The following is an 11290-nucleotide window of genomic DNA, read 5'->3' as shown; positions in this document are numbered from 1 at the left end:
GGAGACCCCTGCAGTGATCCTGGGGACAGTTAATGGTGGCCGGGGTCAGTGTGGTATTAGCAGAGGTGGTGGCAGTGGTTGGATTGTGGATATATTTTGAAGGTAGAGCCATAGAGTCTGTCCTCTGAACCCAGAAATACTGCTTATGACCAACTGCATGCAAACCCTTTCTGAGTTCTTACCTACCAGGGGAGAGAAGTTTGAACTAAAATACCACTTTTTGATTTGTGATGTACAAACATTGACAGTGGTTTGGGCAGTGTCCTGGTTAAGTTTAGTGTCATGAGTATGGGTGGCCAACTAGCGCTCCTAAGACTAGAAGAATTCCTTCAGAGCTAGACAAAAATAGGAAGGTTAAAAAATATCCTAATAGGGGCGCCTGGGTGGCTCAGTCGGTTAAGCGGCCGACTTCGGCTCAGGTCATGATCTCACGGTCCGTGAGTTCGAGCCCCGCGTCGGGCTCTGTGCTGACAGCTCAGAGCCTGGAGCCTGTTTCGGATTCTGTGTCTCCCTCTCTCTGACCCTCCCCCGTTCATGCTCTGTCTCTCTCTGTCTCAAAAATAAATAAACGTTAAAAAAAAAAATTAAAAAAAAAATATCCTAATAGATTAAGAAGATGTGGGGTGTGTGTGTGTGTGTGTGTGTGTGTGTGTGTGTGTGTTGGAATATTATTCGGCAATGAAAAAGAATGAAATCTTGCCATTTGCAACAATGTGGATGGAACTAGAGTGTATTATGCTAAGTGAAATAAGCCAGAGAAAGATAAAAATGTGATTTCACTCATATGTGGAATTTAAGGTACAAAACAGATGAACTTAGGGGAAGGGAAGGAAAAATAAGGTAAAAACAGAGGGAGGCAAACCATAAGAGACTCTTAAATACAGAGAACAAACTGAGGGTTGCTGGAGGGGAGGAGGCTGGGGGAGGGGTAGGGATAATGGTGAAGGGCACTTTTTGGGATGAGCGCTGGGTGTTGTACGTAATTGATGCGTCGCTGAGTTCTACTCCTGAAACCAATACTACACTACACTGTATGTTAACTAATTTGAATTAAAAAAATCCTAGTGATGCTATAATGAAAATAATGCTATGTGTGTTGAAAGCTCCAACATTTTTGACTATGTCAGCTATACTTCAATTTAAACATTTTTTAAAATTACTACGTGTTTTCAAAAGATAGAATATCTACCAATTCCTTTGTCCATTGAGCAGTTTCCCACTGGATTTTGACTATGTTCCAAATATTTATACTAGGTCCTCAGGATTCCAAGATGAACATACTCTTCGTGTTTATCATCAATGAAATCATAGTCTTGGGCCTCCAGTAGGCATAATAAATGAATTTGGTTGTATATCTCTGGAGGACACTGCCGCTTACCCTTTGCTAGTTACTCCAGTGACTCACTTCCTCTGAATAGGAGGACTTAATAGGAGACTTATTACAGAATTTATTTATTTATGTACTTATTTAAACAATCGCATATCAGCTGTACCACGTGCAGGACACTGTTCTAAGCACTTGAGACTCATTCCCTGGGTTGCCCTAAACCCTTGAATTAATTCTGCGTATTGGTCACGTTAGCCCCACACATGCTGTTCCTTTCCCCGACACATCCACCCAGGCCATAAACATGCAAGCCCCTTCAGTGATCTTCACAAACATCTTGCCTTCCTAGGCTTTCGTGAAAGTAACACCCTGTAGGGAAAATGGGCGTGGTAACTAGGGGCCTGAGAAGGTAGTACTGTAACAACTCTGCTTCAACTCTGCTGAACTTAGCAAGACTTGTTTCCCTGGTGTGCTGGCCCCTTACAACCATCCTGCTGGTTCCTCCTTTCATTTATGCCTGTCCATCCCTGTGTACCCTCTGTTCTTGCTCTGTGAAACAGAATAACTTATCTTTATGGCCCCTTTTCTCAAATGTGGCTTAGCCTCAAGGCCTATCTCCTCCTTTGCACACAAAGATCTGCAGGGCCAGGTTTCCTTTCATAAACCCCACCCCTTCTAGGCAGACACCTGTGCTTTGCAGTGGCTCCTGTCTGCCCCTGCCTGTCATCCTGTGGGGTGAGGAGGGTTGAACCCATCTGCCTTAGACCTGTGCCATTAGAATAACTCTACTTTTTTCCGTTTTTATTTTGGCTTCCAGGTAAGATCACTTTTTTAAAATAAGTTTATTCATTTATTTTGAAGGGGGGGGGTGGGTAGGTGGGCAGAGAGAGAGGGAGAGAGAGAGAATCCCAAGCAGACTCCTTGCTGACAGTGCAGAGCCCGATGCAGGGCTCGATCTCACAAACCGTGATACCACGATCTGAGCCGAAAGCAAGAGTCAGACGCTCAGTCGACGGAGCCACCCCAGGGTCCTCTGAAAATATTTTTTGAAGTCCACGTTAAGCATTAACTGTGTGAACCATATTTGACCTTTCCAAATTAAACTGGCCAAAGATACCAATTAAACTTAAGTTTATGAGAAAGACGACGTTGTTCTTTTCTAAGTCTTCCACAGTTATGACTCACTCTGCCAATACATTCATTTAGACTGGTGCCAGTGACATTTATAGAAAGTTTCTATGGTTCACTGGAGCTTCGTCTGAGTGAATTTAATGATAAAGGTAAATTTGAAAGAAATGTTCACAGTTGTTTTTATCACCTGGCCTAATTAGTTGCATCTCATTTTCTAATTAAACACAGTAATTACAGAGAGTTCACATTCATGCAATTATGTGAGAGAAATGGAATTCTGTCACTGTTGGAATTATGGCATATAATTACTGCCTGTGTTAAACAACATGTAAAACCTAGAGAAGAAAAGACCTGGAAACATAAAACAATATAACTTCCTCATTGTCTGGTGGTGGAGGTGTGGGGGGCAGGTGGTAAGAATGGGGCAGCTAAATCGGGCCTTGACAAAACTAGAGTTAGCATTTATCTTCTTTAACGGTATGAGACTTCTTTCTCTTTATGCAGTCCTTCAGTATCACTTCTATCCAGCTGCCAAGTACTTCTTCCCCTGTTAATGATTATTTCTCAAAAGATTGGGGGCATTAGTTCATACTAAGATGTGGATGGCTAACAGATTATTGACCATGTCTGCTTTCTATGTTCAAAGTGTTATATTATTGAACGATTCCTGTGAGTAAGGCCATGTGAAAAAACAGGGAGCCAGAAGATGAAACAGACATGGTACCTTTTCTTAGGAACATTATAGTCTCACAGAGAACCAGAGATTTAAATGAATATTTGCAAAATAAAATGATAGATATTATAGAAGGGGAAGAGAATAGAGAATAGCTAACTCTCCTTTAGTTGTTGGCCTCCTTCATTCAGCTATGAACTCCTTAAGGGCAGAAAGTGTGCCTCACCCATCATTATATCCCCTGCACCTACCATAGGGCCTGCTATATAGAAGGTGTTCAATAAATATTTGGTGATCTGGTGTTTGCAGAAACATGACATTTGGTTACGCATACAGTGTATTGTATGTCTTGTGGGCCAATGTCTAAGAAAAATTCCTCAGAGAGACAGCTTCTAAAATGATTCCCAGTGACCCCCACCTTTTGGTATTCCTGGCTTTGTGCAGTCCTCTTGAATGTGAACCGGACTTTGGGACTTGCTTCTCACAATGGGGTATGGCAAAAACGATGGGATGTCTCCTCTGAGATTAGGTTTTAAAAAAACTATGATTCTTTCTTTGGCTTTCCTTGCTTGCTGACTTGCTGAAACCAGCTGCCACGGTGGAAGCTGCCTTATGCAGAGGTCCACATGGCCTGGCAATAGCCAGGGAAGAACTGAGCCCCTCAGTCCAGTGACCCGCTGGGAACCGAATCCTGCCAACACCTACATGAGTGAGCTTGGAAGGTGCTCCTTCTCTAGTTGAGCTGAGCCTTGGGGTAGATGACATCTTAATTCCAGCCTTGTGAGAGACCTGGAGCTGGAACCAGGCAGCTAAGCCCTGAGCTGTGAGATGATCAACTGTGAGCAAATAAATATTGTCTTAAACCAGGAAGTTTGGGGACCACTTGTAACCCAGGGATAGAAAGCTAACACAAGGTGACATGACAGATCCTTTTATCTCCAAAGGGTATTCCCGTGGAGAGAAGTATAATCATTTATACTTTGTTTTATGCTCAGTTTATGAAGTTCATGAATCCAATACCCACAACTGAAAACCAATGTTTCTTGAGGCCTTTAAACATTGATGACAAATTTATTAATCATATAATTTTAAACATTTTAAACTGACTGCAATTATATATTCAGAATGGCTGATCCTTTTAAACACTTCAAAACCTTCATTCACAAACATGTAAAACAAAAATCACAGAATTTATTGCCATAATTTCACTTAAATCTACTCTAAAAGCATCAATATCATGGGTTTAATGCCCATCTTATTTCTGTTCTTGTTTTTCTCTGCTAGTTTTGATATTCCATGAGGGCTATGGCATTATTATTTTTACTCCTTTTCTTGGGTCACAAAATTCTTAGTAGATCTCAAAGAAAGATTATGTTATCAGAACAGCCTAGATTGTAGAACTTGGTTTATTGACTGATTAATTCTTGGTCAGACTTGTTTGTTTCTCCCAAGGTGATTCTAACCCAAACCACCTTTTTATAGTAAGCTTTTCTGCAGATAAATGATACCTGTTATGTCAGAGAGACTATTTCAGGCCTTATCTTATGCCTGAGGTTTAATTTTGCAACCTAGTATCTATCTCTGAAATTGTTTTTTAATTATCACTTGGCCATTGTGATATAACTGATTATCCTGTCATAATCAAAAATTCATTTTATCTCTTAGCATTAAAAACTTATACCTCCCTTATTAGCATTGAGATTTAATCTCTTAAGAGCTGAAAGATTGACTACACTCTGTGTAGTTAGTGTCCCTTTGTAGGTCATCTGGCTAATACATTATATTGATCAATATAACGTATTAGTGGAGCCCTCTTGCTGTTTGGCTATTGTGGGTCCCCACCCAAGCCAAAGGGTCCTTCCTGTTCTTGGCATCTGCTTTTTCTGGGACTATTTGGCTTACAGTTTCCAATGTTTATTTTCCTTAAACAGATAAAGATAGGCATATGACTGTGTTTTATAAACATAAGATTACTAGAAGAAATGTCAAACCCTTCTGATTATTAAAATCAACAAAATTTTTTGTGGCTTATTAATTCACCATTTTCTATCACAGTGACCTTTTGGGCAGACTTCATATTAGCTTTTCTATTTTGAGTCATTTCCAATTCATGGCCTTTCTCATGCCTCATGTTGGTCAACCTTATGTTGGTCATGGTGGTGATGATGATGGTGAAAGTGCTTTTGATGCTCAGATTGTAACTTCATCTTAAGCGACAGGAACAGATTTTTTTTTTTTTAATGGGCAAGACTATAGTCTTGGGGTATACATTTGGGTGATAAAACCATAAAAATACAAATAAGTCATTATTATAAAAGAATGGAAAGGAAGTGTGATCAGAATGAGGCCCATGGAAGGAGCTTGTGGGATGAGTGGCAAAGGTCTATTTTTTGACCTGGGCATACATTTGATGTGTGTGTGTGTGTGTGTGTGTGTGTGTGTGTGTGATCAGTGCTTTATTCTTACAATAAAAATTTTATTTAAAAGAAATGTCAGCTTATAATCAGTCCTTCATGTTGGCTTCTTTATCCTTTATACAATGTTCCTGACATTTTTGAAAACATTCTTGCTTTTTGGTAACAAGAGGATGTTGGATAAATGTTCTTAATTTTTTCTCTTTCCTAAATCATGGTATCACCTAGCTTCCAGGGGTTTGTGTTTCTTTTGAATAGGTGATAATTCTGAACAATAGGAGCTGGGCTCTTGGGGTGCACTTGAGAATGTGTGGTAAGCAAGAATGCATTGATGTTGCTTCTGGGCCACTGACACCTGAAAACATACTTATTAAGGTTGTTATTTTACACTGATATTTCCAACTTAACTTTTTCTTATATAAGATTTCATCAGCCTTTCTCCTACATTGACAGTCTTTTTGGTATGATGAACCTCCTCGGAGCAAGGCACGCCTTACATCACATTTTTCTTTTCGGTATAGTAATTTCCAAACTTCTGTTATTCATATAATCTATAATTTTTTTGTATATTTGCCAAATTCACAATTTTGTACCACCTGTATTACTGTTTTTTAAACATTTTTGTTTAATCAGCATTAAAATGGCCCCCTTAAAAGAATTAGATTCATATTAAGCAGTAATATCTGTGGCATCATAGGGTTTAATTAACATGTGTTTTTCCAGTATCCATTAAGGTGGATACATAGATGTTGGCATTTAAAGGGACTCAATAAACATCATTTTCCCTCACTCATTTTTAGTACCACCTGAAAGATAAGATAAAAAATCAGGAAAATGGAGCTCAAAATATCAGGTTCATTGCTAGTCAAAAGCTGCACTGGTGAATGTTGCTTAGATGCTGCACAATTATGGGCTCCCTGAGAGTGGGCCTTAGGTTTGGGCAGACATACCCACCTTCAAGCCTTCCCACCAGTGTAGCCCTGTTACCTCACAGCCAAGGACTGCATAGAAGTTGTCTTCCCTGAAGGCAACAGATTCAGAAAGGATGGAGAAGGAAAGACTGAGCTACGACTTAGTTTTTCCTCTAAACTCACCAATAGGGCAGGAGAGAGTAAGGGAACAGAAAGGGGCCAGTAACATTAAGGTAAGGGAAAGAAATCACAACACCAGGAGAAATAACTATTAGTATACATATTTGTCCATGTAAACGCATCTAAGTACACCTTTGGGGAAATCCTGCTTGTGAATAGTGTTACGATAAAAGTGTTTTCCTTAGTCAAGTCAGGAACACTTATCTCTTTCAAATATTTTGATGTGGTAGCTTCCTGTGATCAGGATTCTTAAAATGTCAGTGCTTAAAGAAAAAATGTAAAGGCAGGCTAACTCCCCCTTCCTTTTATGGAGATGAAGAAGTGAAGGTCTGAGAAGGAAAAGGACTTGTTCAATGCCACATCCTACTTAACTGACTTAATCCCAGAAATGGGGTCTAAATCTCAGCGCATTTATTTTTTTATGCTGCCCCTCGGCCTTTGAAACATAAAATCAAAATGAGAAAGCAATGGGTTTAGGCAGAGAAAAAATTTTCCCTATCCTTCTCTAGCTCTAAATTATATTTTCAATCTCTCCATTCTTTTCCATGTTCCATGCCATAGCCATAGTCCAATCAACACTACCCCTGGCCTGGATCACCACAATAACCTCAAAACAAGCCTTTCCCGTTTCAAGGGCATATCCTCAATGCAGTGGGTAAAGATGGCCCAAACCAAAGCGCCTAGATGGGGCTTTGCTGCTGTGATTGGCCTCGGGAGGTTATGTGCTCATCTCCATATGAGTCGCTTATGCTGATTGGCTTAGCTTAGGTCTTGGCCCCACCCAACAGTGAGGGGCAGCAGGAATACCTCCAAAGTACCACCGCAGTGAATGTGGGAAGGGTGTGCAAGTCCAGAAAGGCTCAGACTGTGGTTTTAGAAGAATGTCAACTGATGCTGGGTAATAAAATAATGAAAGATACCTACTGCTCTTTTCTTTCAGGTCTCATGTTTAATATCACTTCCTCAGAGGGGCTTCCTTTGGCACACAGGCAAACTGAACGAGATACTCCATCTACCTCTCAACACCCCCTTTACTTTTCTTTCAAGGCAAAATATGTCATTTTCTATTTATTTGCATGATGACTGGCATTACATTGCTTTCTCCTACCAGAAGGTAAGCTCCTTGAGGTCAGCAAGGATATTTGTTTTGTTGCATAATGTTTCTTGAGTATCTAGAGAACTGCCTAGTATGTGGTGGGTTCCCCAAAAATTGCTTAGTGAAAGAATTAACAGCAAATACTACACACATTTGGATATTTATTGATTTTAAGATAAAAACATGGAGGAGAGTATTAGAGGTTTTGGCTCAAAGATGCATGGGCTGATATGTCTAGGTTAACGAGTAGATACATTTTAGTAAGACAGTGCAGTTAACAGATTGGACTAATGGAATGGGTTATCAAATGCTTCTACAGTAACCTTTAGACTGCAGCAAAATGAAAAAACAAGCTTCCAAGAATCTACAAATCAACATAACATATTTAGGTGTTATAAACAAAGCAGGCAAATCTATATTTTTCACTCCCTCATCCTGTCTAGAGGATGAAAAACAATCCTGTTTTTTTTTTTAATGTTTTATTTATTTTTGAGAGAGAGTGTGAGTGGGGGAGGGGCAGAGAGCGAGGGGGACAGAGGATCAGAAGTGGGCTCTTCCCTGACAGCAGGCAGCCTGATGTGGAGCTTGCGCTCAGGAACCATCAGATCATGTCCGGCGCTGAAGTCAGATGCTCAACGGACTGGACCACCCAGACACCTGGAAACACAATCCTATTATCAACTGACTCAGATAATCCTTATTGGTTGAAACACAGGGACTTTAAAATGGTATTTTTATTCGTCATTGGTTATTTAAATACAGAGAAATTTCCTCTTAAACAAGTAAGCTTTTTAATATGTATCTGAGTAAATATGTTGTGTCTCAGCTTCTTCGCTGAGGATAGTAACAGTAAACTGTACTGTAAACTGTGGATAGTAACAGTACCTGATTATTGTGGTAAGGATTAAATAAGTTCATATATGCAAATGACTCCAAGTAATTATACAAAGAACAGTTACTGGCACAGATTAGGTAACCAAGAAATGTTACCTATTATTATGAAAAGCTTGTGTTAGTACCTATTTCCTTTACTGTTGTATTTGAAGAGAATATTCTTTCCCAGAGAATTTATGTATACATTATCTTATCTGAGTTCCAGGAGAGATTCAGCATTTAGTGTTTGTAGGGTGCCAGAGATACAAAGAAATATTAGACCCCGTCCCATCTTTGAGAAATTTACAATCTATGGCTTGAGTATTTTATCCTATAGCTTGAGGTATATCCTATACCTCTTTAGGGGAGCTTTTTCAATTCAGACTGTTAGCTTTTTACCAGTTAGGATTCTTTAGGTTACAAGTAACAGAATCCAACTCAAACTGGTTTTGAGCTACAAAGCAAATTTCTTAGCTCAAGTATGGGGCAATGAAAATAGTGTGGTATTTAGGGGTGATCTGTGGCTCCACAGTGCTCACTGAAGACTCAAATTTTCTCATCTGTTGGATTCTGTTGGATGATGTCAAACCAGGGTTATCTGCCCATAGGATATTTGCTAACCATGGCTAGAGACATTTCCTTGTTCATATCCAAGAGAGGGGGAGCTAATTAACAGAAGGCCCCAGTAAATCTCTCCTCAGTGTCTCATTAGTCCAGACTGGGCCGTATACCCATTCTATTGCCAATCACTGGCAATGGAGATCACTCCTAGACCAATAATAACTTCTGCACTTGGGGGTGGGACAAAATCTTGAAGGAAAACAGCATTCTATTTTGAAGACAGAAGGGCAGAATGAATGCAGAATAAACAATGAACAATTTCCAGTCGTTTGATGGGAGAACCATATCTTTTCTTTATGTTCCAATAAGTTCTGTGCCAGGTGCTAAATACTAGTGGAAATAATGGGTAAATAGACTTGCCAAGGGATTATTTATTCACCTTATGTAATCCTCTAAAGTCCTAGAAATGCTTGTCCCCAGAACTAGCATGACCAATTTTTTTTTTTCTTGTTTAATTGCCTTCTCTCTTAGCTACATGACCATGAACTGCATCTATTCCCAGGAACGCCAGTGGGCAAGTCTGGATTGGCCCTTTCTTCTGGAGTCCCCTCATTGATTAATTATAAACTATGATATTCATCATTCATTCCCAGGTCATGGGGCTGCTTTTGGCTGGTTGGTATCATATGTCCTGTTAGATGAGTCAGTCCTTTAAGATTTGTGCCCAGAGAAACTGGCATTTAAGCTTCCTCTTTATTTCAGCTCTAAAGTTAGGGAAGCAGCTGTTGATGGACTAACTAGTATCTTAGGAGGACTAAGAACGATCTCCCCATCCTTAACAGTTGTTCACTCATTTGTCTCAAGGAGACTCTGAGAGCATATTTGGAATGGTATTTTATTTTTTTCAACGTTTTTTTTTTTTTTTATTTATTTTTGGGACAGAGAGAGACAGAGCATGAACGGGGGAGGGTCAGAGAGAGGGAGACACAGAATCGGAAACAGGCTTCAGGCTCCGAGCCATCAGCCCAGAGCCTGACGCGGGGCTCGAACCCACGGACCGTGAGATCGTGACCTGGCTGAAGTCGGACGCTTAACCGACTGCGCCACCCAGGCGCCCCTGGAATGGTATTTTATACAGAAACTGCTGGTTGGCCTACCTGGTCACCATACATAATACAACGATAATAACTATAGTAGAAGAACAAGTCTGTTATGCCTGGTCACATGTAAGGATAATGTTAGGGTGCATGTGACTTTGTTACATCCCTGGAATTAACTTAAAACAATTTTTTTCTTGATGTTTATTTATTTTTGAGAGAGAGAGACAGACAGAGCATGAGCAGGGGAGGGGCAGAGAGAGAGGGAGACACAGAATCTGAAGCAGGCTCCAGGCTCTGAGCTGTCAGCACAGAGCCAGATGTGGGGCTCAAATTCACAAACTGCAGGTTCATGACCTGAGCCGAAGTTGGATGCTCAACCAACTGAGCCACCCAGGCACCCCTGGAGTTAACTCTTAACTTGTATGATCAGTAACTGTTTTATCTCATCTCTTAGGGGTAGACTTGGGGTGAGCAGGTATACACAACCACTGCATAATATCATCCACAATTGTCAATTAAGCTATTTGGAAGCTAAAGGAAAATCAGGAACCCCTTTATTTACTCTGAGACATCACCTACCATACCACGTAAGAAACACTCTTATTGGAGAGATTAGCCTGCTCAGTGAGCAAAGATGGGAGGCACTTGCTTGATGACTTGGGTTAATCTTGGATGTAACTATTTTCAGAAAAGAATATTCTTTTCCATCAAGGACAGAATTATTCAAAGTTCTTACATGAATCATCTATTTCAAGGAGTGAGTTCTTCAATATCTATGTTTACCTCTTGGATTTTATTTTCTCATGCTTTCATAAGTCACCAATGCCTCTTTTGGTTGCCTTATTCTTTTTTTTTGGAAACATCGCTGCCTTTAATGTGCACACTCTTGTGTGTTCTGACTTCACATTAGTCTAGTTTTCTTCAGCGACTTTGCAGATTAAAAATTTGAGGAGACTTGAGCAGCACTTCCTTGGGATGAGTAATTAACCTCTCCAAGTTTCAGTTCATTCATCTTAAACTGTAG

Source organism: Panthera uncia, assembly GCF_023721935.1.
Source record: "Panthera uncia isolate 11264 chromosome A1 unlocalized genomic scaffold, Puncia_PCG_1.0 HiC_scaffold_17, whole genome shotgun sequence".
In the NCBI taxonomy this organism is placed as follows: Eukaryota; Metazoa; Chordata; class Mammalia; order Carnivora; family Felidae; genus Panthera; species Panthera uncia.
Note: the sequence above shows the minus strand (reverse complement) of the source record.